At 42.3% G+C, this 20319-nt stretch overlaps 1 long non-coding RNA gene across 2 annotated transcripts in view; it reads right to left on the bottom strand.

The window, feature by feature from the left end:
• The window catches only part of LOC139479089 (uncharacterized), a 128972-nt gene that overhangs the window by 4435 nt on the left and 104218 nt on the right, over positions 1-20319 (bottom strand). The gene's annotated exons all lie outside the window — the stretch shown is intronic.

Here is a 20319-nt window from a genome sequence, read left to right as displayed (position 1 = left end):
TGTCAGTTTGGGTAATGTTTTAGACATGATATTTCTAATGTAACTCGGACACATTCTCGATGCTTGTTTTGAATTCCTCCCAAACGGCTGCAATGCAGAAATACCTGACACATACCTTCATCGGTAGGGGCTTAGAGAACAGACATGGTAAATATGACAGCTTCACGGCCAATAAGTGGGTGCAGTTGTCTGACATCATATTACTGGTAACTGATAGTTGCTGCATTAGAAGATCTGTCTCCACAGATCCTGCTCCTGTGCAAGCAGGATGGAAGATATCCATCTCACAAAATACAACATGATCTTCGAGGAAGCAAATGGCTGAAGAATTCATAGACTTCATTATTCTTGATGCAAGGGATGGTTCAGTTTTCAAAGGCGCGAAACCAATTCCACACTTCTTTGCATTGAAAACAGCAAAGCGAAAATCAATGAAGAGTTCAATGTTGGTACAGGAATTTAAGCCTGTTAAATGCTCCTTGTGTATCAGAAAGTGCTAGAAGATTAAAGCTGACATTCAAGATATTCTATAAATGAACCAAGACTTGTCCCACCTAATCATCTGATACTCAGGATGCAGACATGGCAAGACAAGGTACTTCAAGGCCTGTGAGTAGCCTTGCTCCAAGGCTGCACTGAAAGAAATGTCCATAGAAGTGTAGCAATTCTATCCCCCTCATAGGCAATTCTAGATAAACTAAAAAGTATTGCTTAAGAGACTTGTGTACGTCTAGGTCTGGGAGCAGCTGCCATCTTGTGCTGACACCAGTGCTTTACACTATGAAGGAAAAAACTTAGACTAACAACTATTCCGAAATGAACATATCTTACTGAAAAAAACCAACAGTTGTTAAATTATCAAATTAAAAACAAAATCAAAAGGAGCCCAGAGACTCTCTTCATTTTTTTAGATACTAAAATCTAGACTTGCCAAACATTATAGACTAGCATGGACTCTCGGGGTCTGCATGACAGACTAGGAAAAACTATTAGCATTCCATATAAACAAATAATCCTATTCCATGTGAACTTACTGTAACAATTGTAATGACAAACTACAAATGACTCATATGATTTTAAGCTGTATTGGGGAATAAATGCGTACCATATGAATTAGTGTTCTCAAACACCAACCCAAAGTCCCGAAGTTTCAATCAAGGTAATTGAAACACAATTTTGTCAACACTGACAATCTATTCACAAAAAGCTGCAGCTGACGGGGGCTATGGCTGGTCCTTGATATCAGGTATTGAAGTCATCATTCTACATATTCAAACATTATTCATTTTATGTATATCCCATCCCTTTTTGCATCTTCATGTTCACATCTAACAAACAGACAATGATAAGCTGCCTTATTCAGAATACTGTTTAGCAATCATTTCGAAAGGACATTGCTCCTTTTCTGAATTTCTTTCAATAATCAATGTGTCAGAAAGATGAAAAGTTGCTTTAATATTCCAATGTCACAAATCGTGACAAGCTTTTTCCCTGATGATGATTCCATGTGAATGTATAAATCTCAAATACCATCTCTCTTCACACTCGGACCACCGTCTTCATAAATATGTCATGAATAATTCTTCCCAAACTATTTCTATTTCAATGCAGAAATACACACAATAAATCACCATCACCTAATGAATTTCAGACCTCAGCAATGCTCAAAACTTTATTTGGAGCCCTGTGCAATTCTCAAAACATTATAGGGAGCCATGATGCAATTCACAAACTTAAATTGGAGCCATGATGCAGTGCTCAAACATTATATGGAGCCTTGATGCAATTCATAAAACATTATATGGAACCCTGTGCAATTCATAAAACATTATATGGAACCCTGTGCAATTCATAAAACATTATAAGGAGCCTTGATGCAATTCATAAAACATTATATGGAGCTCCTGAGCAATGCTCAAAACATTATATGGAGCCATGATGCAATGCTCAAACATTACATGGAGGCTTGATGCAATGCTCAAACATTACATGGAGCCTTGATGCAATGCTCAACCATTATATGGAGCCTTGATGCAATGCTCAAAACATTATATGGAGCCCTGTGCAATGCTCAAAACATTATATGGAGCCTTGATGCAATGCTCAACCATTATATGGAGCCTTGATGCAATGCTCAACCATCAAATAGAGCCCTGTGCAATGCTCAACCAAATATGGAGCCTTGATGCAATGCTCAAAACATTATATGGAGCCCTGTGCAATGCTCAAAACATTATATGGAGCCTTGATGACAATTCATAAAACATCATATGGAGCCCTGTGCAATGCTCAAAACATTATATGGAGCCTTGATGCAATAATCAAACATTATCTTGGGCCCTGATGCAGTGCTCAAACATTCAAACAGATTCAGAGTCGCTACATTTAGGACCCACTTCAATTTGAAACACACTGTTTGGAGTCTATATAATGTCAACAAGCTCTCTATATGCCAACCATGCTGTACTAAAATGATAAATGTAGAAACAAGACAAGCTTTTAATGCAAGTCATGCAATACCCACCACACAGCCTGTGTCACCACTGAGGGCAAGAACAAGGCGTCAGTGGCCAAAAACTTTGGATTATTCTGTCACCAAAAACCCCATTAATTAAATAATAACGTACACCCTACTCCCCCACCCCCTAAAAAAAAAAAAAAAAAAAAAATATGTTTACACACATTTACAACTTGGAATGTACAACCGCAAGATTAAGTCATAATTGATAATTTTTGGACAGCACGTTCTTTAACATTTATATTATATCCCCTTTGTAGCATGTATTTAAATGTTGTCACAAATATCTAATTATACAATTACGTTCATTTTAATAAACATGTTATGTATAGCATTGCATATGTATGTATATGTATATGTACTGTTACATTCATGTATATATATGTACTTTATTTGCAATAAGCATGTAAAGGTACTATTTCTAATTTGATTTGCTCTGTTAAAGATGTGAACCAGTGCAGCCATGTTGGAGATTTGACAAAGGCAAGTAAGCCAGCTGTTTCCACACCATCAGCCACGAGGAATCAATCTCAGATAATTCTGAATACTCTTGTTTCTCATCAATGCCAAAAAAAGTCCACAAAACATTTCCTGACTGCAGTAGCAGCAGCTGCTACATCGGCTACAGCTCCATTCCTACTACTCGAACGACAGGTCAGCGTGAGGCTGGCTGTAGTGCATCATGCCGGCCAGGTTATCTCATCACTGCCCTGTGTGGAGCTCCACCTCGCCTGCACTGCGGCTGAGTACGGAGAGTAGGTCAATGACCGAGGCTGACATACAGACAGCACGGCCTGGCTGCCTCAGTTATTCTCAATCGGTTGAGTCACAAGTCCACATATAGAACAGGCTGGCAGCATTCCTCAGTAGAGGACCTGCGCTCCGTCTTCCGGCAGTGCCAATCAGTGACCTTTACATAATGTATCAGTTCTGATTTGCATTGACTGAGTTTTACCGGCAGATCATGCATGCAGGAAAAAAAACCTGAGGAACTACCACCTGTATTTACATCGTTTCCGGGTTGAGATTGACGGGAATTTTCAAATATCGTTGCAGCATTCATACCACATATGTACTTTTGACATTTCAAGCTGAAATACTGAAAAATCAATTCTCATCAGGACATGTAGAGATTCATGTTCTTCATATTAAATGGCTGCAAATCAAAATAAAAAGTACTTGTACTTAGTAGGCCAATATAATTTGTCTGTGGGAATATCAGGTTTATCCAGAAAGCATCTTTTATTTGGCATGTTCGGCAAAAATGAAGCAGAAATGGTATGAGCTGCCACATAATTATTGACTGTGAAGACTTGTCTGCCAACCCAGACAGATAATGTATGCATGCAGTATCAAGCAGCAGGCTATCTACAAACAGGTTTCTTTCAATGTTTAATGTTACAATAAATTGTGATCCTGTGATTCTGCATTGAGGACCTCATCCATGCCTTGTACATCCCTGTCGTAATGTTTGCCATATTCAAACTACATGGTGGAATGGACATGACATGACATGACATGACATGACATGAGAATATCTCAATCCCAGTGTCCCTGACAAGGCCTATCTCAATCCCAGTGTCCCTGACAAGGCATATCTCAATCCCAGTGTCCCTGACAAGGCATATCTCAATCACAGTGTCCTTGACAAAGCATATCTCAATCACAGTGTCCTTGACAAGGCATATCTCAATCCCAGTGTCCCTGACAAGGCATATCTCAATCCCAGTGTCCCTGACAAAACGTATCTCAATTCCAGTGTCCTTGACAAGGGCGTATCTCAATCCCAGTGTCCCTGACAATGGCATATCTCAATCCCAGTGTCCCTGACAATGGCATATCTCAATCAGTGTCCCTGACAATGGCCTATCTCAATCCCAGTGTCCCTGACAAGGCATATCTCAATCCCAGTGTCCCTGACAAGGCATATCTCAATCCCCGTCTCCCTGACAAGGCATATCTCAATCCCAGTGTCCCTGACAAGGCCTATCTCAATCACAGTGTCCCTGACAAGGCATATCTCAATCCCAATGTCCCTGACAAGGCACATCTCAATCCCAGTGTCCCTGACAAAGCGCATCTCAATCCCAGTGTCCGTGACAAGGCCTATCTCAATCCCAGTGTCCCTGACAAGGCATATCTCAATCCCAGTGTCCCTGACAAGGTCTATCTCAATCCCAGTGTCCCTGAAAAGGCACATCTCAATCCCAGTGTCCCTGACAAGGCCTATCTCAATCCCAGTGTCCCTGACAAAGCATATCTCAATCCCAGTGTCCCTGACAAGGCATATCTCAATCCCAGTGTCCCTGACAAGGCATATCTCAATCCCAGTGTCCCTGAAAAGGCACATCTCAATCCCAGTGTCCCTGACAAGGCCTATCTCAATCACAGTGTCCCTGACAAGGCATATCTCAATCCCAGTGTCCCTGACAAGGCATATCTCAATCCCAGTGTCCTTGACAAGGCCTATCTCAATCCCAGTGTCCCTGACAAGGCATATCTAAATCCCAGTGTCCCTGACAAAGCATATCTCAATCCCAGTGTCCCTGACAAGGCATATCTCAATCCCAGTGTCCCTGACAAGGCATATCTCAATCCCAGTGTCCCTGAAAAGGCACATCTCAATCCCAGTGTCCCTGACAAGGCCTATCTCAATCCCAGTGTCCTTGACAAGGCATATCTCAATCCCAGTGTCCCTGACAAGGCATATCTCAATCCCAGTGTCCCTGAAAAGGCACATCTCAATCCCAGTGTCCCTGACAAGGCCTATCTCAATCCCAGTGTCCCTGACAAGGCATATCTCAATCCCAGTGTCCTTGACAAGGCATATCTCAATCCAAGTGTCCCTGACAAGGGCGTATCTCAATCCCAGTGTTCCTGACAAGGGCATATCTCCAGGATATCCTCCAACATCTCCCATCCTGTGTGGGAATTAGTGGAACACTGTATCTGATGACCTTACAGTCAAAATATATCAACAAGGTCAGCAGATCTACCGTGAGTGTGAGAACCCACAGCTATACTGGCGGCAAATCTACCAGTCATTGGGCAGTCACTGGGGCCATCACACACCTGCACCACTGCAGCCAGTATAAGAAAAATAACAGTTTTTCTTGCAGCAGTCTTGAAAAAGAAGAAGAAAGTTGTTATATTGGCTAACTATGGAAAGCCTTCAAGCAGGAAGTTGATTTCAATAGAATGGAGAAAAAAGTAAAAAAATCAGAAAATGGGGTGGATGGGGTGGGTGGGGTGGGTGGGTGCACCACTTTTATAGACATTTGGAGAAGGTACAGCCATATGAATAGAATAAGAAGCTAACCCCTCCTCCTCCTTCTGCCTGGTTACATGATCATACCAACAGTGCCCTCCCTACTCCACAAGTGCCTGAGGAGAGAGTGGGTAGGAACGTGATGTTTGCATAACACCAGCGGCTGCTGGCAACACGGTCGGTCGGAACACGGTGACTTTGGTCCCAGGCTTGCATCAGATAGCGGGGAGCAAGAACTGGGTAGTCTGCCGGACACACTGGCTTCATAGCCTGTATTGATTGGGTCAACTTAACCTCTGGTATGAGACTGATTGGCAGAGCCGGGAAAAATGTGATTTACACTTACTGGCATCGTCGGCGCAGCGATCCTGCTGCCTAACTCTACTGAACTCATCATTGGCCTTGCAAATATATCACTAGCACCAACAGAGGAGCTGATTGCTTGAGACACCACCGACACAGGAGCCAGTTGCTTGACAAACCGCCGACACAGGAGCCAGTTGCTTGACACACCACCGACACAGGAGCCAGTTGCTTGACAAACCACCGACACAAGAGCCAGTTGCTTGACAAACCACCGACACAGGAGCCAGTTGCTTGACAAACCACCGACACAAGAGCCAGTTGCTTGACAAACCACTGACAAAAGAGCCAGTTGCTTGACAAACCACTGACAAAAGAGCCAGTTGCTTGACTCACCCCCGACACAGAAGCCAGTTGCTTGACAAACCACCGACACAGAAGCCAGTTGCTTGACAAACCACCGACACAGAAGCCAGTTGCTTGACAAACCACCGACACAGAAGCCAGTTGCTTGACAAACCACCGACACAGAAGCCAGTTGCTTGACAAACCACTGACACAAGAGCCAGTTGCTTGACAAACCGCCGACATAAGAGCCAGTTGCTTGACAAACCACCGACACAAGAGCCAGTTGCTTGACAAACCACCGACACAAAAGCCAGTTGCTTGACAAACCACCGACACAGAAGCCAGTTGCTTGACAAACCACTGACACAAGAGCCAGTTGCTTGACAAACCACCGACACAAGAGCCAGTTGCTTGACAAACCACCGACACAGGAGCCAGTTGCTTGACACACCACCGACACAGAAGCCAGTTGCTTGACACACCACCGACACAAGAGCCAGTTGCTTGACACACCACCGACACAAGAGCCAGTTGCTTGACACACCACCGACACAGGAGCCAGTTGCTTGACACACCACTCACACTGGAGCCAGTTGCTTGACACACCACTCACACAGGAGCCAGTTGCTTGACACACCACTCACACAGGAGCCAGTTGCTTGACACACCACTCACACAGGAGCGTTGCTTGACAAACCACCGACACAGAAGCGTTGCTTGACACAAGTGTACAGCGACCAACACAAGCTATCAGTAATACAATGGATGTAACCATGTAAGCCCATTACTACTCTGAAGGTTGTCAGAGTGAATCCTACATTCAAAACACTTAATCCTAAGATAAGATACCTTGTTACAATGTATTAAAATGAACACTTTGTTTTTTTCACAGACCCTGGCATGGATATATAACAATACAATCCCTCTCTCACAACATTCTCATCTTCTCCTCAGCTCTTGGCTTAAGTTGGACTCTCCAGTTTCCTTGATGGTATAACACCCTTTTCTAGGGGTGAATCGATATATCATATGTTCATGTGATGATACGATACACAACACTTTTCTTTCTGTATCGATACAAGATGATACACTTGCTGAAATTAATCATTTACTATTTGTTTAATGACTCCTGGTGTTTTTTGTCAGTCAGATATTACAAAATGTGTTGTAATTAGCGTTTCAAGTTCACAACAGTTGTGTTTACAGCTAGCTTTTCCTTTTGAACCTGCTCTGAAATATTTATTGTCAAGAAGTTTCCATGCAATTTGATGTAAATGCACGTATTGCGATACATATCATATTGAGACCTATGTATCGTGATACGTATTGTATCGTGACCTGTCTGTATCGTTTCACCCCTTCACATGACACAGAAACTACATATGTTCGTCTAACAGAGAAATGTGAACCAAGGTTCCTCCTGTTATAAAGGTACTTCAATATGAACCAGGTTGAGTGCACTAAGAGGTGTCATCAGTTTGGGAAACGTGCAAACGAAGGTGAGAGGTCAGCCCAAACAAAGCCCATGTGACAACAGTAAAACTGTCACAAACACTTCCATAACTCACCCCTGACAACCAACATGCTCTGCCCAAGAGGAAACAACACAATTATTTATGTCTACAACCATTTTTCTTTCCTTTTTAATCTTCTTCATTGCAAATGTTATTAATACTGTCTGTTGTCACTCCTACATTCCACAGGTTGGGATGTGTGCTGTATGAGAGAGAGAGAGAGAGAGAGAGAGAGAGAGAGAGAGAGAGAGAGAGAGAGAGAATAAGTGAGTGAGTGAGTGAGTGAGTGAGTGAGTGAGTGAGTATTGTTTTACGCCGCTTTTAGCAATATTCCAGCAATATCAAGATATTGTGCCCATGTCGGGAATCGAACCCGGGTTTTCGGCGTGACGAGCGAACGCTTTAACCACTAGGCTACACAACCGCCCCAGAAAGAGAATGAAAGAGAGAAAGAAAGAGTGAAACAGAGAGTGAAAGAGAGATGAAGAGAGAGAGAATGAAAGAGAGAAAGAGAGAGAGTGAAAGAGAGATGAAGAGAAAAAGAAAAAAAGAGAAAGATTGGGGATTGAACCCCTGATCATAAGATTCTGTCAGAGCGTGCGAGTGATGAAAACATGCGCAGTAGAAAGTGAGGCAACCTGCGGCATGTGCAGCAGCTGTCTGTTGTCGCTTGTAGTTGAACGTCGCACTCAGCATTATTCTAGCTATATGACGGCAGTCTGTAAATAATCGAGTCTGAACCAGACAATCCAGTGATTGACATCATTAGCATCGATCTATGCAACTGGGATATGATGACATGCATCAACCAAGTCAACGAGTCTGTCCACCTGATCCTGTTAGTCACCTCTCACGACAAGCATAGTCACCTTTTACCGCAAGAGTGGGTTGCTGAAGACCTATTCTACCCTAGATCTTCATGTGTACACCGGGAAGATATGAAACAGGCACGAGGCAGGACAAAGCTCAGATTTAACACAGAACAGCGGAAACATGTTCACCTTGTGTCTCAAAAGAAACTGAAGAGTTGTTCCTGCGGTGAAGATGTCACATTGTGCAGCATATGACATGTAGGAAACATGTAATTTGTTCCAATCCAAACCAGCGCCCTGCTGGCTGATAACAGTGGTTCACGAGATGGCTGTCTCGCACCTGTGCACCAAATACTCACACAACCGTCTCCAGTATTGTCACAACTAACATGCTTGCGAGTTGTTCTTGTTCAAATACAATAGCAGACACTGTAGCACACAGTAAGTGAGGACTGGGGTGGCCCTGTTGATAGTGCACATGGGAGGAGTTCTAATCCCCATATCATGGACTGGTAGTTATATTGTCTCTTGTGAGGAATTGAGGACCTTCTCTCTTGTGTTTCTTTAATGTTGTTTAAGGCCGCACTCTGCAGTATTCCAGCTATATGATGGAAATGTGTAAATAATCGAGTCTGTTCCAGACAATCCAGTGATTGACATCACGAGCATCGACCCATGCATTTGTGATATGATGATATGCATCAACAAAGTCAGCAAGCCTGACCACCCGATCCCGTTAGTCGCCTGTTATGGCAAGCATGGGTTGCTGAAGACCTATTCCATGTCAATACTCGAGACACAAGACACTACCCCACATCAATCGTGAGACATATTATGAACTACCCAGAATCCTTCATAGGCTGTCACATTTAGAACAACCTCGCATCATGGTGTTGACTGTTTGACAGTCATTTACCCTGTGAAAGGTCACGTCCAAGATCTAGGCCAATAAAATTCCCTGGCAACATTTTTTTATTCTATTTGAAAAAGGTATAAAATTGCCAAAGTCTTGTTACTTCCAGTAAATTTCCCTCCATCCAATTATCAACACTTCATTCTCAGTGACCACCAAGTGCTCCACTTTAATGTCAATCACAATGTTCGGATGAAAACCTTCACCCATTACCTTAATCCTCTGGTGAGTCCAACACAATGTCCCACTGGGGACATGAATGATGTTTCACCTGTACAACCAAGTATTCCCCCCTCCTGTGATGCTGGATGTCAAACACCCCTAATTACCTCAGTGGGACGGCCCACTAGAGGGCACTCTTCAACTGTCAAGCTACTTGGAAGGAACTTCTCATATTGCTAATTAGGGTACAAGTGCCTTCTATGAGAGATGGGTTGATACCTTTACTTCAATAACCTCATGGTTTTAAGTGTTTGCCAGGGCCCACATGCACGAACAGATCTCAATGCTAAGACAAATGGAGCTCATGATCTGCTATGGGACTTTACAGCGTATCCGAAGCATTGATATCAGTTAATGCAAGTGGGCTCAAGGCTTCCGGGATGTGTCATACCAGTGCTCAATGAACTGATCAATGGACCAATACATGAATGACATGAGACTTAACCTTCTAGAGCCTGACATGCAGCATGGGTTGTATACTCCCCAGGGAGCTGAGAATGATTCTTTGAGTGCACACTGATCCAGTGAACGGGGTAATAATAGCTCTTTTAGCATGCCCCTGAGTGGTGTGGAAATATGCGCAATATAAAAGGCCTATCATTATTATTATTAATATTATTATATTCAGAGACAGGAAATAAACAACTGTTGTAAATATGTCAAGCCCATTAAGCATGTTGATGACATGTTGTACATCTACACTTGAGAATAACTGTGCATTAGTACACTGAATAATCTTCAGTGAAATAACACTTGTACGTTGGGATGATTTGTTTCATACTCCAAAAGGGAAAATACTTTTCCTGGATTTACGCCACTGAAATCACATTTCCTGTCACAAGCATGAGCTTACACCTTAGAAACAATGCATGGAATCAAACACAGTCTTCAGTGAGACAAGCAAACACCTCACCCACCAGGCCACCTCCTCCACTGCACCTGATGCAATAAGGCTATATTTACTCTGGAAGGCGAACAGCCTCTAGACTGATACTTGAATCCTCATGAATATAACATCCACCGCCAGGATTCATTTCCAAATGATGGATTCCACTCCACCGACAGCAAATTGTGCAGCGGTACATCTGAGCATGTGCAGCGCGCAGCGTGTGCACCAAACGCATCAATCAGTATCAGAACAATTGCATCAAATACTCCCTGGACGAATCACTGATCAGTGTGTCCGACATTAGGAATATTAATGAAAGTCAGGATGAAAAGAATTTAGATGAAGCATCGTCTCATCCTGGTAGAAGGATGTGTTCAGAAGAGCATTATGAACTGACCTGTCTCTTTGCCAATTCTTGGTATCAGTTTCAGAAGGTGTTCATTAAGATGGTTGTGGACTAACAACGGCTTCGTCCCTTCATGCTATGCGCCACAAACATGAAGGGATGGCATTTCCTCAATGAAACCCTCTTCTTCAAATCCTTGCATAAACATCTTGATAACCTCCATTTGCATGCCAAATGTGAACGAATGCTGATAATGTCCTCGGACACGAGTATGACTGTTGGAATCACGACAACTAATCGAAAGTGTTGATTGCATGTTACATATAACTGTAAGATAAGAGTGTGATTTGTTTACGTCTTCAATCTGACATTGAATCCCCGTCAGGCTCCAGAGCTTGTGCAATAACATGCTAAACTATCAGAAACCAATGCAAGTGAAGTGTGCCAGCAAGCACTGGACTCACAAATATTATTAGTGAGACTCCCTTGGACCCGCAATTAGACAGAGTCAGGTAATCCATGACCTTCCAGTAGATACCACGTATGTTCACTCAGATTTAAGTTAAGAAGTGTACCAAAATGCATGTTGTTTCTTCGGCAAGAATTACCTGTAAGCTGAAATTATTTTTTCCTCTACTACTGTTCCATTATTTCAGCCTCATGTCACAAGTTGTTATATTCAGCACATTTCAAATTGTATTGAACATTGCTGATCCTATATTTAATTGACTTGTTTGGCCACCTGTGATGGTCAATCAAAATGAGTTCCACAACCCCCACCTCCCCAATCCTTGGCCAGTCTGCACCTAATGTCCTCACGAGGTCGGTACCTCATAGCAGGTGTCAGGATCATGTACAGCCTTGACCTCCATCACCCAACTGACCAGAAAGTTAAAGAAAAGCACGCATTTTAACAAATCTTCTGTTTTCCTCCTGTCTTTTTCTCCACAAGAATCCCATGGTCAAAGGTCACCAGTTCCCGTGTAGTATTGAGGGTCACTGCTTGACCACTCCACGTGAGGCAGGGGGGCTGCCAGGTGAGACAAGTCACCTTGTGTTGTTTGTTGGTTTGTTTATTTGTTGTTTAACACGGCACTAACCAACATTCCAGCCATATGACATTGAGCCTGAATAATTACCGAGTCTGGACCAGACAATCCAGTGATCAATATTGTGAACAACGATCCACGCCGTCCGGGTACAATGACCACCCAATTCATTTGGTTGCCTCTTACGACCAGCAAAGGTAGCTATGGGCCTCTTCTATTCTCCCAGCAGCAATGTGACCACCAAGAGGTACCAGAGGATCAGTGTGTATGTGGACAGTCTACTGCAGTCAAACTCTTGATCATTAACACTGCTGACTATACATTACCTGTTGGCTTGGGCCTACACATCCGGGCAAGTTGACCACTGTTGACATGTGTGTAGGTAAAGAGGTAAAGAGGTAAAGACAGACGTAAAGACAGACAGTGGAGTGACTGAGTCAGTTGGGTTTAATGACGTTTTGTTCAGCAATATTCCAGCAAAACATCACCTTGGAGACACCTGAGGCGAGCGAATGTTTTTACCATTGGGCTATCTCAATGTGGCTTCCAGACTACAGCAATGTAACCGTGTTGTCAGCAGAGCACCAAGAGCTTGTGTTCTGGTACACAATGAACATTAGTTACTATCATGCTTTCTTCCATCAAACACTAGGTCGACCTACCTATGTTTGAAATAAATCAATCAGTTTTGCTTCAGCCTTGTGTGATGTATGAAGAGGCTAAACCTCCTTAAGAAACCAACTGGTCATAATACAATAGATCAATTCAACATTAAAAGCAGAAAAGATTAAAATATCAAAATAGTGTTGTTCTATCTACTATTACAACATTTACAGTCAAGTCTCGTTAATCCGACACTCGGTTTTATCCGACACTAAAGATGAGAATCGATTAAATCAGTGCTATTTAGACCCATTAATCTGACAGTCTCGCACTCCGACTCTGACACACTTAATTTGCAATGAATTACAGAAATCACTCATTAATCAGTCTCGTTAATCTGACACAGAGATCAGCATACTCCGTGGTCATCTGCCCGCGAATACACAGCCTGTGTTTTTATGCGAGATGAATCAGCTGTTTGAAACCTTATCTATCGTGTAGTTGTCTGATTTTCGATCACGAACATGGATACTACTAAATTTTGTTTATCCGACATACTCGTTAATCCGACATAATCATATGCAACCATCGATGTCGGATAAACGGGACTTGACTATATTTGAAATGAAGGTTAACTTGTTCTTAAAATGTAAACTCTTTGTAAGTTTCTCCTTTCACTGTACACCCGTGAAGATCCGGGGTAGAATAAGTCTTCAGCAACCCTTGCTTGCTTTAAGAGGTGGCTGTGCTTGTTGTAAGAGGCGACTAACGCGATCTGGCGGTCAGGCTCGCTGACTTGGCCTATGCATGTCATCTTATCCCAACTGAGTGGATTGATGCTCAAGACATCAATCTCTGGAATGTCTGGTCCAGACTCGATTATTTATAGACTGCCGTCATATAGCTGGAATACTGCTGAGTGCGGCGTTAAACAGAAAACAAACAACCTTTCACTGTAGTATATAAGAGTCTTCAGAGAGACTTGATTCCTATACTAACAATGCACCAGTATATGAAGGATTCCCCTCATTGAAAGTTGGGTTGTTTTTATGTTCATATATCATGTATATATGTATACCTATTGTCAAACCATCTCCTTCAATCTTTTTAAATGAATGTAGTGTTTGAAATTAAGCATGTATGTCCTTGTCATAACCTATGTTAAAAGTTACCAGTGGAAGAACCCAAGAATCCAGTCATTTCAAACACTGTGAATGTTACTAACACTGGTAACATGGTTGGATGGTTGGCGCAGATCATGTGGAAGACTGACTCCAGACCTGAACCCCAATATTGTCTGATATGTCAATATGGAAGTAATATTAACAATTATTGATATCAAATTGTTGTCATCGACAATAACTTACATAAACTATTGTGATGAAATAAAGCTTAGATTTACCGAAACAGACTTGTTTATGTCAGTCATGTCAATTATCAAAGAAGGAAAGTACTGTTTTTGTCATATCTCAAATGTTCACAAAGTAATCTATGTCTAAAAGGGTCACTGCTCTCCAGTGGTGTGAAATATGTTGATTTATTTGGGGATTTTCTTGCATATTTGCTTAAAGTTACTGCTCCGATATTTATTGATAATTGATCGTTTTTTAGTTTGCGATTATCGATCTCTATAATCTACATGGAAAGCCAGCCCTAGTGATGACAATACCATGATTGCTGCAGGATGTAATTTGAGGAATGGAGTCCAAGGTTGGCTTGAAAGTCGAAAATGTGTGGTGAAATCATAGCCGCCATTTGTCATCCCCAGCATCATGGGTGAGTTTAATATGGCCATGATGGGACTGCCTGTTGCATCCCCCTTGATAAGCCAGAAGCATCAGCAACACCTGTTGTGCTTCACTCATATGTCAAGCTCATAAACAATGTCCCTGTCAGTCAAGGCAGGTATTTTATCAATGGACACGTGGCCGGCCCATATATGCAATCTGCTCACGTGTTTACACTTTTCTCATAATACAGAACTATATGAAGATAAACAGCTACAATAGTCTCAAATGAACGGTCAAACGTAAGGCCATACGTAAGGCCAACCAGAAATTGTAGTGTTTTGACTGGCTGTCAAAATATCCTAGTATGGATAGGCAGTCAAGAGGACTGTGAAGCAATCCTGTCCTTAGTTCCCGTCATATGAGGTGAGATTGAAATATATTTGACTGAGACCGGACCAAAATACTCAGAACTTTCTAGCCTACATTGTCTGAGTACACAAGTATGAAAAGACAGGAATTTGTATCTACCAGACTTGAACAGAACAATATTTGCTTCAATTGACGACAAACAAAATGACAGATGAGCAGGACCACAACACTTCAATGCTCACACAAAATCAATCAAACAGCTGTTTTAATGAAATACTAGCTCCACATTTAATTCTCTATAAAGTAAGAGGGAAACCTGGTACTCAACCAGCACAAGGTGAACGACTTCAGTCCAGCTGGTATATATAGTCAACAACAAGTGTTGCAGTCAAAACATATCGAACATGTAACATTTGTCCCCATCAGGACATCGATACCTGTAGGGGGTGATGTCTGCTATATCATCACACTATGGTATGTGTAGCATTTATTAACTGGGGGGTGTGTGTGTGTTAAGGGCCCCGTTTCATGAAGTGATCTTAGCGCTTAGTCTGTCGTAAGTCTATGTTAAAGTATGGGAGTTACAATCATCTTAGCGCTACGATCGCTTTGTGGAACAGGGCCCAGGGTTCATAAAAATTAAGTGTGCCCAAGGGTCATATCACGTCACGAGACAACAGTGTATTGTTTCCCTCATCTGAACAGCATTTTTGACGTCATTCAAATCTTATTGTCACGCGAGGTCGGAATGACGTCACCCTAGAAATGATGTCAAACTAGATACAACGTCATAGCTGAAGATTGTTGATGTCATTCGACAAATTGTGGTTCCGCTGCTGTTGCAACTTCTGTCCATAGGTAAATATGTAATTTGTCTCTGTATGTAGACATCTTCGTCGGTAATAAATAGAACATTATATTTGTGTTCATGTCATTATGTTTACAACACTCATGCCTAAATTTTGGTATATCCCTCTCCATCGGTTGGGAAATACCAGAATTTAGACATTCGTGTTGAAAACATAGTATGAAATGAACATGAATATAATATCCTCTATGTATCCCCTTCAGGACATTGCCACCTGTAGTAGGTGGGGGGATGTGATCTGTATCGTCACACTGTTGTATATGTAGCGTATATCCCCATCAAGGAGTGACCCGTGAAGATTCCGGGGTAGAATAGGTCTTCAGCAACCCATGCTTGCCGTAAGGGGCGACTATGCTTGTCGTAAGAGGCGACTAACGGGATCGGGTAGTCAGGCTTGCTGACTTGGTTGATACATGTCATCGATCCCAATTGCGTGGATCGATGTTCATGCTGTCAATCACTGGATTGTCTGGTCCAGACTCGATTATTTACAGACCGCCGTCATATAGCTGGAATATTGCTGAGTGCGGCGTAAAACAACAAACAAACCAAATCAAAACCAAAACCTATCAAGGAGTCTGTGGGAACTGACATCAATGGTGCATGAGTTCACAAAGACCAGCATCAGCATGAAAACCTGGATGACACCAATACTTGGATCTGGAGCAAAGCACCATGTGCATCTCGTCAATGAAAAATACCCAATGTATCCTCTACCTTGACTGCATTTCCACAACACTTGATTCTATTCAAATGCCCCAAACTACAAAAACAGGACATTATGATCATCGGTATGTCTTATAACACAAACCATGTTAACAAAGACTGCCAACAAGGGTGAGGTGGGGTGAGGTGAGGTGAGGTGAGGTGAGGTGAGGTGAAATCAGGTTTAACGTCACGTCCAAGATTATTGCACTTATATAGCGACGTGCATGTATGTATGTGTGTTTGTGTGGCTGCTTGTACTAGTCCGGACTGATGCCGATTTATAGTGCTAGCTCACTGAGATACCATGCCGCAGTTAAACATGAATACCCCACTCAGACACAGTATATGGACTCCGAGCCGACCAGTCCTTGTTTTAGTCCCTCAATGCCGAGCGCCAGACAGGGTAACAACAAGTACCATCTTTTAACGTCTTTTGGTATGACACGGCCAGGGATCGAACCCCGGACCTTCCGCTCTCCAGGCGGACGCTCTACCACTGGACCACGGAGGCAGTCCAATCAGCTGAGGCTGTTATCAGTAGTGGGTGTCCAGTCAACACCTAGACACGGTCAAACTATGGTCTGAAGTGAACGACTTCGGCACATGCTCCCATTACACTGCCCCATCCCAGAAGGTTTCACAGACCCTCAGAACACATGACACTTATTTTATTCTTTGTACAACGTTTCAGAGCTACCTCTTGCTCCTTCATCAGGTGAATGTGTGGTAAGTGCATACAGTAATATATATAAATCATGATACTTACACAAAACGATCCGGGGTAGAACAGGTCTTCAGTAACCCATGCTTGCCGTAAATGTCGACTATGCTTGTCGTAAGAGGCAACTAACGGGATCGCTGGTCAGGCTTGCTGACTTAGTTTATGCATGTCATCGTATCCCAGTTGTGTCGATCGACTCTAATGATGTCAATCACTGGATTGTCTGGTCCAGAACTGATTATTTACAGACTGCCGTCATATAGCTGAAATATTGCTGAGTGCAACGTTAAACAAACAAACAAACAAACAAACAAACAAACAAACAAACCGAAGCTTTCACAACACAAAGTGGGTTTCATGTACAAAGAAAACAAGTTGCTATCCATAAAAAGTGTCACGTATTTATGTTCCCCCAACTTCTAAATGCCTAATAAATAAATAAAATTGGTAATAAATTGTCTCTAAAAGACCTTACCGAAACAATGACATGCATAAGAATAGTTGTGAGGTGACATTATTCAACCCAGGGTGAAGTGATTATCACCCCTATCACATGTTGGCTGGTGTTACCATCAGCACAGCAGTCTTATAATATAATATCTACATGGAAACTATTTGTGATCTCAGCATCTGTCACATTCAATTACAATCCTTGTACACAGGAACAAGGTAACAAGAGAAAAATCAATGCCGGGGAATGTGCTTGCTTTGTGTGGAAACCTATCAAGAAATGGTCAAGTTCCAGGTTGCGTGAAAGGCAGACAGGATGAAAAAGACTTCTACTCTTGGAACAGCTTGTAGGGATTTGTGAGGCCAGCTGTCTCCATGAAGCCAATCTCAACTTGTTACTGGTCAATGACATGCGGAAACTTCAATGATGCAGCTTGACAAGGCAATGAATAAAGTCTCGATCTTGATGAATTGGTGAGGGATGTGCACGTCCACAGTCATGGTGTGTGTGTGTGTGTGTGTGTGTGTGTGCGTGCATGTGTGTGTGTGAATGCGTGCACGCGTGCGTGAAGGGGGTGGGGGAGAAAAATGGCAGTAATCTTAGAAATACTGTTTGTTTGTTGTTTAATACCACACTCAGCAGTATTCCAGCTATATGACAGCAGCCTGTAAATAATCCAGTATGGACCAGACAATCCAGTGATTGATATGATGAGCATCAATCCACGCAATTGGGATACGATGACATGCATTAATCAAGTCAGTGAGCATGACCACCTGATCCTGTTAGTCACCTCTTACGACAAGCATAGTCGCCTGTTATGTCAAGCATGGTTTGCTGAAGATCTTTTCTTCATGGGTTGAGAAACACTCTACAGATATTATTACATCTGTATGTCACACAATTAAACCCATTCCACTAGTGTGTATTTACCAAAGAAAATCATTATACCATTTATTCCGCAGGCGTGTAGGTACGGTAATACCAACAGACTTAAAGTTATTAGAACACATTGCACAGACATATATATCTCTGTCTCCACCAGGGTGGACCGACATCAAGTGGTCACCATCACGAAGGGTCAAGTGTGGTTGAAATCTGGATGTTTGTCTTTGAGATCGCCAGCCCCAAGGTGGAGCCAATCCACACGCGCCTATCAAGGAGATCAAACACGGTTTAAGGCTTCATTTCCTGGCTAGGTACATTTGCGAGGGGACACGGGAGGGGAACATCATTTTGTAAATATGGGCACACCGCCTCTTAAAATAGTTGAGATTGTTTCGGTCCCTCATGAAGGCAAGGATTATGTTTTCCAGAGAATGTATAAGGATGACCTTTTCATCAGCTGAATTTACTGAGGAAGGCAAATCTGTTAGAATATATACATTATTTAAATATAGGTGATAAATGAAGGCAGATCTTGTAAAGTACAAGATAATATAGACTAACATATAGTCTCTGAAATGAACATATCATACAGAAAATAAAAATCTAATAAAAAGGGAGCCCAGTGATTCTCTTCATTTTCAGAGACTAAACAAATCTGCAGAGCTATAATTTCTTGGAATTTTACGACACGTGTAAAGATTTGTACAGACCCTGATACTGCAGTAATCTAGACTTGCCAAACATTATAGACTTGCATGGGCTGTAGTTGATATAAATGTATCAGGGTCTGTAAGACAGACTAAAGATAATATTCTAGTAGTATTAACCATATGGACTGGTATTAGGGATTCAGATCAGGTTATAGAATGGGACACTGGTTGATTGTCATTCAAACTTCCCAATAGATTTTCTTTCAATTAATGTAGAGAGTGAGTGAGTGAGTGAGTGAGTGAGTGAGTGAGTGAGTGAGTGAGTGTGGTTTTACAGCGCTTTTAGAAATATTCTAGCAATATCACATCAGGTGACACCAGAAATGGGCTTCCCACATGGTACCTATTTGGGGAATCGAACCTGGGTATTCGGAGTGGCGAGCGAACGCTTTAACCACCAGGCTACCTCACCACCCCTCAGGTTATACAGAAGAAAGTTATGAATGAAATCATGAATGAAATCATGAATGAAATCATGAATGAAATCATGAATGTTTCGTTATGCCTTTGGTCTCTATCAAAAACAGAGTGATGAGATAACTACCAATCTGGCTGCCTGTGACTGGGGTGACTGAGAATGTCCTATCGGGATGTGAGCGAGTGAGTGAGTGAGTGAGTGTTGGCTTTATGCCAATTTTAGCAACACTCCAGCAATATCAGAGCGGGGGACACCAGAAATGGGCTTCAAACATTGCACCAATGTGGGGAATTGAACCCGGGTCTTTGGCATGATATGGAATTGAGTGGACAATACAATGGAATAGAGTAGACAATACAATGGAACATAGTGGACAATACAATGGAATAGAGTGGAAAATAGAATGGAACAGTGGAAAATACAATGGAACGTAGTGGACATTACCATGGAAGATAGTCGACAATACGATGGAAGATAGTGGACAATACGATGGAACAGTGGAAAATACAACAGAGCATACTGGACAATACAATGGAATATAGTGGACAATACAATGGTATATGGTAAAATACAGTGTCAGAAGGACAAAGTTGATCACACACAGCACAACGCGACATTGGGCAGCATCAAGTGTATCTCCCACGACAGCCATACAACAGCTTCAGATCTAT

Source organism: Haliotis cracherodii, unplaced genomic scaffold (assembly GCF_022045235.1).
Source record: "Haliotis cracherodii isolate W230 unplaced genomic scaffold, xgHalCrac1.p SCAF_4, whole genome shotgun sequence".
NCBI lineage: Eukaryota > Metazoa > Mollusca > Gastropoda > Lepetellida > Haliotidae > Haliotis > Haliotis cracherodii.
This window is presented reverse-complemented; position numbering and strand designations above follow the sequence as displayed.